This window comes from Bombina bombina, chromosome 6, assembly GCF_027579735.1.
Source record: "Bombina bombina isolate aBomBom1 chromosome 6, aBomBom1.pri, whole genome shotgun sequence".
Lineage (NCBI taxonomy): Eukaryota > Metazoa > Chordata > Amphibia > Anura > Bombinatoridae > Bombina > Bombina bombina.
This window is the reverse complement of record NC_069504.1, coordinates 188956474-188974938: the sequence shown is the minus strand read 5'-3', so window position 1 is coordinate 188974938 and position 18465 is coordinate 188956474.

The window sequence follows — 18465 nt, the reverse complement described above, 5'->3', positions numbered from 1 at the left end:
ATCCCCTTTTTCACACTATAGGGATGGCCAGAATCTGCCCTAAGTATGGTATTGCCTGATGTTTTTTTTCTAAATATTTCTGTTGTAATACATCCTTTATCTATATCTCCTTTTATTGTTAAGTCTAGATAATCAACACTATTCTCTGAGCAAAAAAATGTAAACCTCAAATTGTTGTTATTGTCATTTAAATATCCTATAAACTGTTCTATAGTTGAATCACCATTCTTCCAGACAATTAGCAAATCATCTATAAATCTAGTATAGAATAAAATACGGTTTTGAAAAGGATTATTAGTAGTAAATATTTTCTTCAATTCAAAATATCCAAGATATAAGTTAGCATACGAGGGGGCGAATTTCGCCCCCATCGCCGTGCCCTGACATTGTACATAAAAGCAGCCTTCAAATAGAAAATAGTTATGGGTTAAAAGAAATTGGACAATGTCTACAGTATATTCAATAAAGCATGTCTCAAATTTGGTATACATATGTAGCATTTCATTAAGGGCAGTTAATCCCTCCCTATGCGGTATACAGGAAAATAACGATTCTACGTCTATAGTTAAGAACAGTGATTCACTATCCCATCCTAGATCTTCCACCTTACGTAGTAGGTGTTTCGTATCCCTAAGGTAACCTGGTAAGCTTTTTACTATGGGTTGTAGAAATTCGTCAATCCATCTCCCTAGGTTTTCTCCTATGGTTCCTACTGTGGAGATTATGGGCCTCCCCGGCGGTTTTAATGCGCATTTATGAACTTTAGGGAGATGTTTAAATACAGTTACTGTAGGGCTCTCATTTACTAAGCATTCTGCCTGTGCTTGTGTCAAAAAACCCTGGTGAACGCCTTCATCTAACAATATTTTCAGCTCATTATTAAAACGCTCTGTGGGGTTATATGTTAATTTGTGGTATGTATTTTCATCTGATAGTTGCCTTTCAGCTTCCAATACATATGCTTCCCTATCTTGTACCACGATAGTGCCACCCTTGTCAGATTTAGAAATTACTATGTTGGTATTGTCCCTAATTTCTTTTAGTGCTTTTCTCTCCTGGTGAGACAGATTATCCCTTTTATTCTTTTTTGTGTGTATATCTTTTACTTTTGTGTTGTACAATTGTGTCAATTCTTCTTCCACCACTGCGTGAAATACCTCAATTAAATCCCCTCTTGCATGTATAGGATAAAAACTACTTGTGTGTCCTATTTTTTGTGTAGAGCTTGGAATACTTAAATTATTAGGATCATATCTCAAGCTTTCACTACTTAAGATCCTTAAACTGTTGGTATCACACAATTCATTAAAAGTTAGTGAATCTATATCTGTGCCCATTGTATTACTCTCAACCGTACCCGTATCCACTATCTCACTATCATAAATGGAAGATGGATCCTCATTAAAAAAATGCCTTTTTAAAGTGACCTTTCGCACAAACTTATTGAGGTCAACAATGGTATCAAATAAGTCCATATTTCTTGTTGGAGAGAAACCCATTCCCTTCGAGAGTGCAATCTTCTGTATATTGGTTAATGGGACAGATGATAAATTTATTATACTCTCTAGTTCTGATCCTTCTTTTCTCTCATTGCTCTGGTCAGCCTGCTGGGATATTTCGCCTTCTGATCTTCTTCCTTTTTCTTTTTTATTCTTTTTGGGTCTCCATCTTTTACTTTATGCTCGTGGCCGGACATATTAGGGGTAATTCCCAAATCCACCAGTGATCTGTGTTCCACTTTTTCTTTAGGTCTTGCTCCTAGAGAATTATCTCTTTCATTATTTTCCTCACTCATGGGTGTAGATGATCTTGGACTATATGCATATGAACTGCCCTCTGTGCTTGAAAAAGTAACTTTTCTTTGTGCTTCCTTTTTATTACTGGACATGTCTCCTTCTGCCCTCTTTCCTTTATTCTTTTTATTCTGATGACTTCTTCTTTTATTTTGCTGAGTATTGGTGTTCCAACTATAAACTATATCTAAGTCATAGTCCTTACAATCTCTTTGATATTTGCCCAATTTTCTTGCGACCACTTCATTATCAATTCTTTCAGTTGTATCTTTCAGTTGTTTCATATAATCTTCAAATCTCTCATCTTCTTTAAGATCATCAATCTGTATTTGTATCTCAGCTAGCTCACATACGGCTAGATTTGGAGTTTGGCGGTAAAAGGGCTGTTAACGCTCCGCGGGTTTTTTTCTGGCCGCACCATAAATTTAACTCTGGTATCGAGAGTTAAAACAAATGCTGCGTTAGGCTCCAAAAAAGGAGCGTAGAGCATTTTTACCGCAAATACAACTCTCGATACCAGAGTTGCTTACGGACGCGGCCGGCCTCAAAAACGTGCTCGTGCACGATTCTCCCATAGGAAACAATGGGGCTGTTTGAGCTGAAAAAAAACCTAACACCTGCAAAAAAGCAGCGTTCAGCTCCTAACGCAGCCCCATTGTTTCCTATGGGGAAACACTTCCTACGTCTGCACCTAACACTCTAACATGTACCCCGAGTCTAAACACCCCTAGCCTTACACTTATTAACCCCTAATCTGCCGCCCCCGCTATCGCTGACCCCTGCATTACACTTTTAACCCCTAATCTGCCGCTCCGTAAACCGCCGCCACCTACGTTATCCCTATGTACCCCTAATCTGCTGCCCTAACATCGCCGACCCCTATGTTATATTTATTAACCCCTAATCTGCCCCCCACAACGTCGCCGACACCTACCTACACTTATTAACCCCTAATCTGCCGACCGGACCTGAGCGCTACTATAATAAAGTTATTAACCCCTAATCCGCCTCACTAACCCTATCATAAATAGTATTAACCCCTAATCTGCCCTCCCTAACATCGCCGACACCTACCTTCAATTATTAACCCCTAATCTGCCGACCGGAGCTCACCGCTATTCTAATAAATGTATTAACCCCTAAAGCTAAGTCTAACCCTAACACTAACACCCCCCTAAGTTAAATATAATTTTTATCTAACGAAATAAATTAACTCTTATTAAATAAATGATTCCTATTTAAAGCTAAATACTTACCTGTAAAATAAATATTAATCCTAAAATAGCTACAATATAAATTACATTTATATTATAGCTATTTTAGGATTAATATTTATTTTACAGGTAACTTTGTATTTATTTTAACCAGGTACAATAGCTATTAAATAGTTAAGAACTATTTAATAGTTACCTAGTTAAAATAATTACAAATTTACCTGTAAAATAAATCCTAACCTAAGTTATAATTAAACCTAACACTACCCTATCAATAAAATAATTAAATAAACTACCTACAATTACCTACAATTAACCTAACACTACACTATCAATAAATTAATTAAACACAATTGCTACAAATAAATACAATTAAATAAACTAGCTAAAGTACAAAAAATAAAAAAGAACTAAGTTACAGAAAATAAAAAAATATTTACAAACATAAGAAAAATATTACAACAATTTTAAACTAATTACACCTACTCTAAGCCCCCTAATAAAATAACAAAGACCCCCAAAAAAAAAAATTCCCTACCCTATTCTAAAATACAAAAATTACAAGCTCTTTTACCTTACCAGCCCTGAACAGGGCCCTTTGCGGGGCATGCCCCAAGAATTTCAGCTCTTTTGCCTGTAAAAAAAAACATACAATACCCCCCCCCCAACATTACAACCCACCACCCACATACCCCTAATCTAACCCAAACCCCCCTTAAATAAACCTAACACTAAGCCCCTGATGATCTTCCTACCTTGTCTTCACCATGCCAGGTTCACCGATCCGTCCTGGCTCCAAGATCTTCATCCAACCCAAGCGGGGGTTGGCGATCCATAATCCGGTGCTCCAAAGTCTTCCTCCTATCCGGCAAGAAGAGGACATCCGGACCGGCAAACATCTTCTCCAAGCGGCATCTTCTATGTTCTTCCATCCGATGACGACCGGCTCCATCTTGAAGACCTCCAGCGCGGATCCATCCTCTTCTTCCGACGACTAGACGACGAATGACGGTTCCTTTAAGGGACGTCATCCAAGATGGCGTCCCTCGAATTCCGATTGGCTGATAGGATTCTATCAGCCAATCGGAATTAAGGTAGGAATTTTCTGATTGGCTGATGGAATCAGCCAATCAGAATCAAGTTCAATCCGATTGGCTGATCCAATCAGCCAATCAGATTGAGCTCGCATTCTATTGGCTGTTCCGATCAGCCAATAGAATGCGAGCTCAATCTGATTGGCTGATTGGATCAGCCAATCAGATTGAACTTGATTCTGATTGGCTGATTCCATCAGCCAATCAGAAAATTCCTACCTTAATTCCGATTGGCTGATAGAATCCTATCAGCCAATCGGAATTTGAGGGACGCCATCTTGGATGACGTCCCTTAAAGGAACCGTCATTCGTCGTCTAGTCGTCGGAAGAAGAGGATGGATCCGCGCTGGAGGTCTTCAAGATGGAGCCGGTCGTCATCGGATGGAAGAACATAGAAGATGCCGCTTGGAGAAGATGTTTGCCGGTCCGGATGTCCTCTTCTTGCCGGATAGGAGGAAGACTTTGGAGCACCGGATTATGGATCGCCAACCCCCGCTTGGGTTGGATGAAGATCTTGGAGCCAGGACGGATCGGTGAACCTGGCATGGTGAAGACAAGGTAGGAAGATCATCAGGGGCTTAGTGTTAGGTTTATTTAAGGGGGGTTTGGGTTAGATTAGGGGTATGTGGGTGGTGGGTTGTAATGTTGGGGGGGGGGTATTGTATGTTTTCTTTTACAGGCAAAAGAGCTGAACTTCTTGGGGCATGCCCCGCAAAGGGCCCTGTTCAGGGCTGGTAAGGTAAAAGAGCTTGTAACTTTTTAAATTTAGAATAGGGTAGGGAATTTTTTATTTTGGGGGTCTTTGTTATTTTATTAGGGGGCTTAGAGTAGGTGTAATTAGTTTAAAATTGTTGTAATATTTTTCTTATGTTTGTAAATATTTTTTTATTTTCTGTAACTTAGTTCTTTTTTATTTTTTGTACTTTAGATAGTTTATTTAATTGTATTTATTTGTAGCAATTGTGTTTAATTAATTTATTAATAGTGTAGTGTTAGGTTAATTGTAGGTAATTGTAGGTAGTTTATTTAATTATTTTATTGATAGGGTAGTGTTAGGTTTAATTATATCTTAGGTTAGGATTTATTTTACAGGTAAATTTGTAATTATTTTAACTAGGTAACTATTAAATAGTTCTTAACTATTTAATAGCTATTGTACCTGGTTAAAATAAATACAAAGTTACCTGTAAAATAAATATTAATCCTAAAATAGCTATAATATAAATGTAATTTATATTGTAGCTATATTAGGATTTATTTTACAGGTAAGTATTTAGCTTTAAATAGGAATCATTTATTTAATAAGAGTTAATTTATTTCGTTAGATAAAAATTATATTTAACTTAGGGGGGTGTTAGTATTAGGGTTAGACTTAGCTTTAGGGGTTAATACATTTATTATAGTAGCGGTGAGCTCCGGTCGGCAGATTAGGGGTTAATAATTGAAGGTAGGTGTCGGCGATGTTAGGGAGGGCAGATTAGGGGTTAATACTATTTATGATAGGGTTAGTGAGGCGGATTAGGGGTTAATAACTTTATTATAGTAGCGCTCAGGTCCGCTCGGCAGATTAGGGGTTAATAAGTGTAGGTAGGTGTCGGCGACGTTGTGGGGGGCAGATTAGGGGTTAATAAATATAACATAGGGGTCGGCGATGTTAGGGGCAGAAGATTAGGGGTACATAGGGATAACGTAGGTGGCGGTCGGCAGATTAGGGGTTAAAAATTTTAATCGAGTGGCGGCGATGTGGGGGGACCTCGGTTTAGGGGTACATAGGTAGTTTATGGGTGTTAGTGTACTTTAGGGTACAGTAGTTAAGAGCTTTATGAACCGGCGTTAGCCAGAAAGCTCTTAACTCCTGCTATTTTCAGGCGGCTGGAATCTTGTCGTTAGAGCTCTAACGCTCACTGCAGAAACGACTCTAAATACCAGCGTTAGAAAGATCCCATTGAAAAGATAGGCTACGCAAATGGCGTAGGGGGATCTGCGGTATGGAAAAGTCGCGGCTGTAAAGTGAGCGTTAGACCCTTTAATCACTGACTCCAAATACCAGCGGGCGGCCAAAACCAGCGTTAGGAGCCTCTAACGCTGGTTTTGACGGCTACCGCCGAACTCTAAATCTAGGCCATAGAGTGGTTTCTCTTTCCTCTGTTCTTTTCTTTAATAGTTGCTTCATAAGAATCACAGAGCAATCAGTTAGATTCTGATTCCATTCTTTCATAAAAACCACATCCATTTTTTCTGCTGCTGGGTACTTTTCATTCTGAGGCCTCGTGGTATTTTTTCCTCATTTATATACAGTTGTAAAAATTCCATTTCCCACCATGTCTTAAGTTCCTTAATGGTTAATTTCTCTTTCATAGAAAACAATGTGCTCAGATCTACAGGTGTGTGTTTAGGAGTGGTGTCCCCTTTAATGAGTAAATCAAGTTTTGCTCGTCTGTTTACAATTTCTTCCTGATCCATGGCTTCAAAATATTATCTTATGCACTATGCACTTGACTTGTCACAGTATAATATGCAATTTGAGAATTTCACTTCAAACAAAGACACACCGTTGCAAAAACTGTGTATTTGAGCCATAAGACATGTAATTACTTCCAGATGTGTGCAACCAAAACAGACTGTTATATTTTTACAAATCGGTTTATAGTCTCGCATGTATTGTTGCCACAACCTAGTTTTCTACAGGAATCAAATTGTTACAAAGTTCTTACTGGTAACACTCTAATATCCGGGTACATGTAGAGTGTTAACTGTGTATATTTTTTCGGCTGAGTGAGTTTTACACATACATTATTAGGTATTATATTTTCTCCTTTGTAGGTGAATATACGTTCAAATAACCTCCAAAACTTTCAGTGTTCCAGTATATTATATTGTATCACAGGTAAATGGCATGAAAATATATATTGGTGGTCTTGAGCTAACTTTATGCAGTGGTGAAAACATCAACCCAGGTTACTCACGGTTATCCGGCCCCACTATGCGGGTAGTTAGAAAGTGACCAGGCACTCCTCCTTCTCACCAGACAGCCGTTATCCAGTATAGAACTAGTAGCTTAAAAGATCTCCGCGGTGTATCTCACACACCAAAAAGGATCCAATATTATCACAAATGCGAAGAAATAAGCATTCACAGACCGAGCTAAATCAACACTGTGTATTTATTGTCACATCGAAAAAACAAAGGTTCCACCACTCCACACACATAAGCTACATCCAACGCGTTTCCTGCTGCTAAACAGCACTTCGTCAGGGATACTCACAGCTGTCTGATTGCACCTTTTATTAAGCTCACTACTCATTCTCAAGATTTAAAGGTATACTACCGCTCATATATTTAGCGGCATATTTGTGACCTATACGTCATTCAGTCTGGTGCATCAGTATCACATTACAATATTTAAAATGACAATCTTAAATTTACGAGCACATTGTGTCTAAAAATATAGTTAGAGAAATTAACACAAAAGTTGGGAAAAATAGCTAATGCTATATAAACAAATACTTTTGCTGTCTCAGAATTTTATATACCATTGAGCTATTACATAGTACACAAATATAAGGGCATATTTCAGATATAGGTATAAACATATAAACATATATTCAGGACTAAGCACAATAAAACAATAATCTATTGCAATACAATCTATAGCCTCTAGCAATAGCAGTATTTTGAAAAACTTTTCACCTTTATCTAATGGTAGTTATATTAACATATTTATCCTCCTAAGGAGAAAATTCCCATTTTTCTTTTTAAGCCACATTCTATCATCCTTTTTCTCTTTGATAGAAAAATTTCTTTTAAGATTGTTCTCTATAGTTTCTGCTCTCCTTGATACACACCTGATCCCTTTGTCTATGACTGTTTTCAATTTAGGATCATTTCTTAATAGTGGGCTAAATTTCTGAATAATTTTACAAATTTCTGGATATTGTCTACTATATTTAGTAGAAAAAGTTAACTTATCCATATTTCCTAAAGCTTTATCCTGTTTGTTTTTATCCTGCAATAAAGATTTCCTATCCATGGCCTTAACCCCTTCCATAGTTATTTCTAGATCCCTTTTCTTATAGCCCCTATCCATCAGTCTATTCTTTAATATATTTGCTTGTATAGAGTAATTTTCTTCACTACTACAATTACGTTTTAAGCGCATAAACTGGCCTTTTGGGATCCCCTTTTTCACACTATAGGGATGGCCAGAATCTGCCCTAAGTATGGTATTGCCTGATGTTTTTTTTCTAAATATTTCTGTTGTAATACATCCTTTATCTATATCTCCTTTTATTGTTAAGTCTAGATAATCAACACTATTCTCTGAGCAAAAAAATGTAAACCTCAAATTGTTGTTATTGTCATTTAAATATCCTATAAACTGTTCTATAGTTGAATCACCATTCTTCCAGACTATTAGCAAATCATCTATAAATCTAGTATAGAATAAAATACGGTTTTGAAAAGGATTATTAGTAGTAAATATTTTCTTCAATTCAAAATATCCAAGATATAAGTTAGCATACGAGGGGGCGAATTTCGCCCCCATCGCCGTGCCCTGACATTGTACATAAAAGCAGCCTTCAAATAGAAAATAGTTATGGGTTAAAAGAAATTGGACAATGTCTACAGTATATTCAATAAAGCATGTCTCAAATTTGGTATACATATGTAGCATTTCATTAAGGGCAGTTAATCCCTCCCTATGCGGTATACAGGAAAATAACGATTCTACGTCTATAGTTAAGAACAGTGATTCACTATCCCATCCTAGATCTTCCACCTTACGTAGTAGGTGTTTCGTATCCCTAAGGTAACCTGGTAAGCTTTTTACTATGGGTTGTAGAAATTCGTCAATCCATCTCCCTAGGTTTTCTCCTATGGTTCCTACTGTGGAGATTATGGGCCTCCCCGGCGGTTTTAATGCGCATTTATGAACTTTCATTTTAATAATGAGCTGAAAATATTGTTAGATGAAGGCGTTCACCAGGGTTTTTTGACACAAGCACAGGCAGAATGCTTAGTAAATGAGAGCCCTACAGTAACTGTATTTAAACATCTCCCTAAAGTTCATAAATGCGCATTAAAACCGCCGGGGAGGCCCATAATCTCCACAGTAGGAACCATAGGAGAAAACCTAGGGAGATGGATTGACGAATTTCTACAACCCATAGTAAAAAGCTTACCAGGTTACCTTAGGGATACGAAACACCTACTACGTAAGGTGGAAGATTTAGGATGGGATAGTGAATCACTGTTCTTAACTATAGACGTAGAATCGTTATATTCCTGTATACCGCATAGGGAGGGATTAACTGCCCTTAATGAAATGCTACATATGTATACCAAATTTGAGACATGCTTTATTGAATATATTGTAGACATTGTCCAATTTCTTTTAACCCATAACTATTTTCTATTTGAAGACTGCTTTTATGTACAATGTCAGGGCACGGCGATGGGGGCGAAATTCGCCCCCTCGTATGCTAACTTATATCTTGGATATTTTGAATTGAAGAAAATATTTACTACTAATAATCCTTTTCAAAACCGTATTTTATTCTATACTAGATTTATAGATGATTTGCTAATAGTCTGGAAGAATGGTGATTCAACTATAGAACAGTTTATAGGATATTTAAATGACAATAACAACAATTTGAGGTTTACATTTTTTTGCTCAGAGAATAGTGTTGATTATCTAGACTTAACAATAAAAGGAGATATAGATAAAGGATGTATTACAACAGAAATATTTAGAAAAAAAACATCAGGCAATACCATACTTAGGGCAGATTCTGGCCATCCCTATAGTGTGAAAAAGGGGATCCCAAAAGGCCAGTTTATGCGCTTAAAACGTAATTGTAGTAGTGAAGAAAATTACTCTATACAAGCAAATATATTAAAGAATAGACTGATGGATAGGGGCTATAAGAAAAGGGATCTAGAAATAACTATGGAAGGGGTTAAGGCCATGGATAGGAAATCTTTATTGCAGGATAAAAACAAACAGGATAAAGCTTTAGGAAATATGGATAAGTTAACTTTTTCTACTAAATATAGTAGACAATATCCAGAAATTTGTAAAATTATTCAGAAATTTAGCCCACTATTAAGAAATGATCCTAAATTGAAAACAGTCATAGACAAAGGGATCAGGTGTGTATCAAGGAGAGCAGAAACTATAGAGAACAATCTTAAAAGAAATTTTTCTATCAAAGAGAAAAAGGATGATAGAATGTGGCTTAAAAAGAAAAATGGGAATTTTCTCCTTAGGAGGATAAATATGTTAATATAACTACCATTAGATAAAGGTGAAAAGTTTTTCAAAATACTGCTATTGCTAGAGGCTATAGATTGTATTGCAATAGATTATTGTTTTATTGTGCTTAGTCCTGAATATATGTTTATATGTTTATACCTATATCTGAAATATGCCCTTATATTTGTGTACTATGTAATAGCTCAATGGTATATAAAATTCTGAGACAGCAAAAGTATTTGTTTATATAGCATTAGCTATTTTTCCCAACTTTTGTGTTAATTTCTCTAACTATATTTTTAGACACAATGTGCTCGTAAATTTAAGATTGTCATTTTAAATATTGTAATGTGATACTGATGCACCAGACTGAATGACGTATAGGTCACAAATATGCCGCTAAATATATGAGCGGTAGTATACCTTTAAATCTTGAGAATGAGTAGTGAGCTTAATAAAAGGTGCAATCAGACAGCTGTGAGTATCCCTGACGAAGTGCTGTTTAGCAGCAGGAAACGCGTTGGATGTAGCTTATGTGTGTGGAGTGGTGGAACCTTTGTTTTTTCGATGTGACAATAAATACACAGTGTTGATTTAGCTCGGTCTGTGAATGCTTATTTCTTCGCATTTGTGATAATACAAGTGTATTACAAACAGATTAAAGGGACGTGGAAGGGCAACCAGGCAGATAAAGGAAGCAGGAGAGATGCATACCTGTAGAGAGATGAGATGGAGGGTTAGAATAATGCTTCATGTTATTAGTAGAGCATTCTGAATGATAGTGTTATGGATATATTTCCAGTTCTTAACTCGCCACTTGTAAGACAGGGCACTTAGAAGCACAGGGCACACATAGCCAAGGCTCAAATATCCTATGCTCAGCTGTATGTAGCAGTGAGATTTGAGTTGGAATGATTTCATTCAAGACAGATGTGTAGAAATAGACTAGTTAGGAGACTGGCATTACACACACTTGTAAATTAGATGGGGGGTGACATATGGCTGGAGAAGCACACAGATATTCTACAAAGGAACTGATAACATATTTAAAGAAAAATCATAAATCCAGACATCAGGAAAGATGCATACAAGTGTATTACAAACAGATTAAAGGGAGGTGGAAGGGCAACCAGGCAGATAAAGGAAGCAGGCGAGATGCATACCAGTGTATTACAAACAGATTAAAGGGATGTGGAAGGGCAACCAGGCAGATAAAGGAAGCAGGAGAGATGCATACAAGTGTATTACAAACAGATTAAAGGGACGTGGAAGGGCAACCAGGCATATAAAGGAAGCAGGAGAGATGCATACGAGTGTATTACAAACAGATTAAAGGGACATGGAAGGGCAACCAGGCAGATAAAGGAAGCAGGAGAGATGCATACAAGTGTATTACAAACAGATTAAAGGGACGTGGAAGGGCAACCAGGCAGATAAAGGAAGCAGGAGAGATGCATACCTGTAGAGTGATGAGATGGAGGGTTAGAATAATGCTTCATGTTATTAGTAGAGCATTCTGAATGATAGTGTTATGGATATATTTCCAGTTCTTAACTCGCCACTTGTAAGACAGGGCACTTAGAAGCACAGGGCACACATAGCCAAGGCTCAAATATCCTATGCTCAGCTGTATGTAGCAGTGAGATTTGAGTTGGAATGATTTCATTCAAGACAGATGTGTAGAAATAGACTAGTTAGGAGACTGGCGTTACACACACTTGTAAATTAGATGGGGGGTGACATATGGCTGGAGAAGCACACAGATATTCTACAAAGGAACTGATAACATATTTAAAGAAAAGTCATAAATCCAGACATCAGGAAAGATGCATACAAGTGTATTACAAACAGATTAAAGGGAGGTGGAAGGGCAACCAGGCAGATAAAGGAAGCAGGCGAGATGCATACCAGTGTATTACAAACAGATTAAAGGGATGTGGAAGGGCAACCAGGCAGATAAAGGAAGCAGGAGAGATGCATACAAGTGTATTACAAACAGATTAACGGGACGTGGAAGGGCAACCAGGCATATAAAGGAAGCAGGAGAGATGCATACATTGTATTACAAACAGATTAACGGGACATGGAAGGGCAACCAGGCATATAAAGGAAGCAGGAGAGATGCATACGAGTGTATTACAAACAGATTAAAGGGACATGGAAGGGCAACCAGGCAGATAAAGGAAGCAGGAGAGATGCATACAAGTGTATTACAAACAGATTAAAGGGACATGGAAGGGCAACCAGGCAGATAAAGGAAGCAGGAGAGATGCATACAAGTGTATTACAAACAGATTAAAGGGACATGGAAGGGCAACCAGGCAGATAAAGGAAGCAGGCGAGATGCATACCAGTGTATTACAAACAGATTAAAGGGACGTGGAAGGGCAACCAGGCAGATAAAGGAAGCAGGAGAGATGCATACATTGTATTACAAACAGATTAACGGGACATGGAAGGGCAACCAGGCATATAAAGGAAGCAGGAGAGATGCATACGAGTGTATTACAAACAGATTAAAGGGACATGGAAGGGCAACCAGGCAGATAAAGGAAGCAGGAGAGATGCATACAAGTGTATTACAAACAGATTAAAGGGACGTGGAAGGGCAACCAGGCAGATAAAGGAAGCAGGAGAGATGCATACCTGTAGAGAGATGAGATGGAGGGTTAGAATAATGCTTCATGTTATTAGTAGAGCATTCTGAATGATAGTGTTATGGATATATTTCCAGTTCTTAACTCGCCACTTGTAAGACAGGGCACTTAGAAGCACAGGGCACACATAGCCAAAGCTCAAATAGCCTATGCTCAGCTGTATGTAGAAGTGAGATTTGAGTTGGAATATATATATATGTGTGTGTGTAAATATGTGTGTAAAGGAAGCAGGAGAGATGCATACGAGTGTATTACAAACAGATTAAAGGGAGGTGGAAGGGCAACCAGGCAGATAAAGGAAGCAGGCGAGATGCATACCAGTGTATTACAAACAGATTAAAGGGATGTGGAAGGGCAACCAGGCAGATAAAGGAAGCAGGAGAGATGCATACAAGTGTATTACAAACAGATTAAAGGGACGTGGAAGGGCAACCAGGCATATAAAGGAAGCAGGAGAGATGCATACGAGTGTATTACAAACAGATTAAAGGGACATGGAAGGGCAACCAGGCAGATAAAGGAAGCAGGAGAGATGCATACAAGTGTATTGCAAACAGATTAAAGGGACGTGGAAGGGCAACCAGGCAGATAAAGGAAGCAGGAGAGATGCATACCTGTAGAGAGATGAGATGGAGGGTTAGAATAATGCTTCATGTTATTAGTAGAGCATTCTGAATGATAGTGTTATGGATATATTTCCAGTTCTTAACTCGCCACTTGTAAGACAGGGCACTTAGAAGCACAGGGCACACATAGCCAAGGCTCAAATATCCTATGCTCAGCTGTATGTAGCAGTGAGATTTGAGTTGGAATGATTTCATTCAAGACAGATGTGTAGAAATAGACTAGTTTGGAGACTGGCATTACACACACTTGTAAATTAGATGGGGGGTGACATATGGCTGGAGAAGCACACAGATATTCTACAAAGGAACTGATAACATATTTAAAGAAAAGTCATAAATCCAGACATCAGGAAAGATGCATACAAGTGTATTACAAACATTAAAGGGAGGTGGAAGGGCAACCAGGCAGATAAAGGAAGCAGGCGAGATGCATACCAGTGTATTACAAACAGATTAAAGGGATGTGGAAGGGCAACCAGGCAGATAAAGGAAGCAGGAGAGATGCATACAAGTGTATTACAAACAGATTAAAGGGACGTGGAAGGGCAACCAGGCATATAAAGGAAGCAGGAGAGATGCATACGAGTGTATTACAAACAGATTAAAGGGACATGGAAGGGCAACCAGGCAGATAAAGGAAGCAGGAGAGATGCATACAAGTGTATTACAAACAGATTAAAGGGACGTGGAAGGGCAACCAGGCAGATAAAGGAAGCAGGAGAGATGCATACCTGTAGAGAGATGAGATGGAGGGTTAGAATAATGCTTCATGTTATTAGTAGAGCATTCTGAATGATAGTGTTATGGATATATTTCCAGTTCTTAACTCGCCACTTGTAAGACAGGGCACTTAGAAGCACAGGGCACACATAGCCAAAGCTCAAATAGCCTATGCTCAGCTGTATGTAGAAGTGAGATTTGAGTTGGAATATATATATATGTGTGTGTGTAAATATGTGTTTGTATGTATATATGTTTATATATATATATATATATATATATATATATATATATATGTATTTACACATGTATTCATATGTTTATATATGTATATACATACATATACACATAAAAACCACATATATACACATGCATATACATATAAAGATAGACAAACAGGCAGTCAAGATAGACAAATAGATAGATACACTTTTGAGCCTTTTCCACTCAAATACCTTAAAACATGAAAATTCCTTTTTATTTTTTTATATGTATATATATATATATATATATATTATTATTTTTTTTTAATTTATAAATATATATTTATATATATATCTGTATATATTTTTATATATATATATATATATATATATATACACACAGAGAGAAATGCACTCACAGGAACGAACAACCAGCTCAATACCATTGTTAGCCTGTTCTATGGCGATTTACCACCTGGGTGCAACTTCTTTTAGCCCAGCAATGCTTTTCACAGAGTAGAACTTTCCTGTAGTATATCAGTCTGATCCCGCCTATTACGGTCAGTCCAGCACCGAAATACCAGGCAATTCCTCTCTGAACAAGGCAACCCCAGATGATTGTTTCGGCCTTCATTGGGCCTCGTCAGTGAGGTGTAGCAGTATTCCTCTAAGCACACTGAGCAAGGAGTCCACGTCTGGTTTCCCCTTTTTCCCATAGGGAGACTAAATACACACAGAGAGAAATGCACTCACAGGAACGAACAACCAGCTCAATACCATTGTTAGCCTGTTCTATGGCGATTTACCACCTGGGTTGCTGTGTTCCTTGTTCAGAGAGGAATTGCCTGGTATTTCGGCGCTGGACTGACCGTAATAGGCGGGATCAGACTGATATACTACAGGAAAGTTCTACTCTGTGAAAAGCATTGCTGGGCTAAAAGAAGTTGCACCCAGGTGGTAAATCACCATAGAACAGGCTAACAATGGTATTGAGCTGGTCGTTCGTTCCTGTGAGTGCATTTCTCTCTGTGTGTATTTAGTCTCCCTATGGGAAAAAGGGGAAACCAGACGTGGACTCCTTGCTCAGTGTGCTTAGAGGAATACTGCTACACCTCACTGACGAGGCCCAATGAAGGCCGAAACGATCGTCTGGGGTTGATGTGTTCCTTGTTCAGAGAGGAATTGCCTGGTATTTCGGCGCTGGACTTACCGTAATAGGCGGGATCAGACTGATATACTACAGGAAAGTTTTACTCTGTGAAAAGCATTGCTGGGCTAAAAGAAGTTGCACCCAGGTGGTAAATCGCCATAGAGCAGGCTAACAATGGTATTGAGCTGGTTGTTCATTCCTGTGAGTGCATTTCTCTCTGTGTGTATTTAGTCTCCCTATGGGAAAAAGGGGAAACCAGACGTGGACTCCTTGCTCAGTGTGCTTAGAGGAATACTGCTAGACCTCACTGACGAGGCCCAATGAAGGCCGAAACGATCGTCTGGGGTTGCTGTGTTCCTTGTTCAGAGAGGAATTGCCTGGTATTTCGGCGCTGGACTGACCGTAATAGGCGGGATCAGACTGATATACTACAGGAAAGTTCTACTCTGTGAAAAGCATTGCTGGGCTAAAAGAAGTTGCACCCAGGTGGTAAATCGCCATAGAACAGGCTAACAATGGTATTGAGCTGGTTGTTCGTTCTTGTGAGTGCATTTCTCTCTGTGTGTATTTAGTCTCCCTATGGGAAAAAGGGGAAACCAGACGTGGACTCCTTGCTCAGTGTGCTTAGAGGAATACTGCTACACCTCACTGACGAGGCCCAATGAAGGCCGAAACGATCGTCTGGGGTTGCTGTGTTCCTTGTTCAGAGAGGAATTGCCTGGTATTTCGGTGCTGGACTGACCGTAATAGGCGGGATCAGACTGATATACTACAGGAAAGTTCTACTCTGTGAAAAGCATTGCTGGGCTAAAAGAAGTTGCACCCAGGTGGTAAATCGCCATAGAACAGGCTAACAATGGTATTGAGCTGGTTGTTCGTTCCTGTGAGTGCATTTCTCTCTGTGTGTATTTAGTCTTCCTATGGGAAAAAGGGGAAACCAGACGTGGACTCCTTGCTCAGTGTGCTTAGAGGAATATTGCTACACCTCACTGACAAGGCCCAATGAAGGCCGAAACGATCGTCTGGTGTTGCTGTGTTCCTTGTTCAGAGAGGAATTGCCTGGTATTTCAGCGCTGGACTGACCGTAATAGGCGGGATCAGACTGATATACTACAGGAAAGTTCTACTCTGTGAAAAGCATTGATGGGCTAAAAGAAGTTCGCCATAGAACAGGCTAACAATGGTATTGAGCTGGTTGTTCGTTCCTGTGAGTGCATTTCTCTCTGTGTGTATATATATATATATATATATATATATATATATATATATATATATATATATATGGGAAAAATATATCAGAGGGGATGCAACTGCTGTTCAAGAGCTCTTATGTAACATTACAGACTGACAATAACACACCAAGTTTTGACAGCATAAAAATTGTGGTGGTGCAGACCCTTATAAAATGTTTTTTATGGTTTAGAGAAGGGAGAAATGGCTTTCAGCACTCTTTTTGAAAAAATAGAGCTCATTAGACCATAGTACGTATTTAAACAGTGAATTTTTAATCCAATTGTGAACAGGGAAATCTTCCAACTGTATGTACACCACTCCCCAGATGATAAAGATACAGCACACTGTATCACATTCGTAGTAGGAGGTTAATAAGGAAACAATAGTTACTTATGTACATCTAGAGTTCGTATTCAAAACCTGACCGGTCAGGGGTACACAGCTCGTACAAAGAGAAATTAGATAACAAACAGCCAAAGCTTAGTAGAAATAATATGTGATACCTTTATAGAACCTCTACACCCTGCTGCACACAGAACCCCTAGTAAAGAGGTATGCCCTGGGCAGGTATAAGAAAGTGGGATCTAAGAGGTCAAATAAGGGTACCATAAACAGAAGCAAGTCACAACTTTTTATCACAGTCACAATATGGTATGCAATGAATAGCGATTTTATATATAGTCAAGGAAGAAGGCCTTATTTTTAGACTCACTACACCCAACTGCTCACAGTACTCCAAACAAGGAGAGTATAATACTGGTCAGTACATAAAGTGGTAGTTATTACCAGGATCTAAGTGGTCTCTAAGTTAGGCTTCCTTGAATTTAACAATATGCATGTAAAAAGACATTTATAAGCAATAATAACAGACAGTATGTGCCATATTAGTGCTTTTTTGTTAGCTAATAATGCAAAGCTTGCAGTAGGAAACGTAAGCAAAATAGAGGGTTATAGCATAAAGCACAGATGATAGTATTTCCTCAGTGTTTCTGGGATCCTGGAATGCTGACAAGTGAGGCTGCATGCAAAGAGAATTGTAGCAAGCAAGAAGAAAAGCAGTTCACAGTGTTGTTACTATGAAGTCAGCATAAGATATGAGCAACAATCTTGCTATCCTCCACAAATGTTACAAAAGTACCCAGAGTCAACGTTCTTTGTAAGTATATTGCTTCCGGATCAACTATACATGCAAGTTCTCAAGAATAAAGAGCAGTTGTATCAGTAATTGTGTATGACCGTGATACAGTCCATATTAGTGAACCATGATAGAACATATACGACCTTGCTATTTCATTCAGACATATCGCTGTGGCAAGATGCGTCTTCGTAACTTATTTTATCCTCAAGTTACATTTGTTGCGCTTCTGTATTCACCGCAGGTATCATCATCCATGCGGTCTGGAGGCTGTGTTTGTAGCGTGCACCACGTAGGCCGGTCGGCTTAGCCAATGCTGACGCGTGTTTCACCCGCAGGGCTGATAGACAGACCGGGCTTCGTCAGGGCGGTATATGGAGA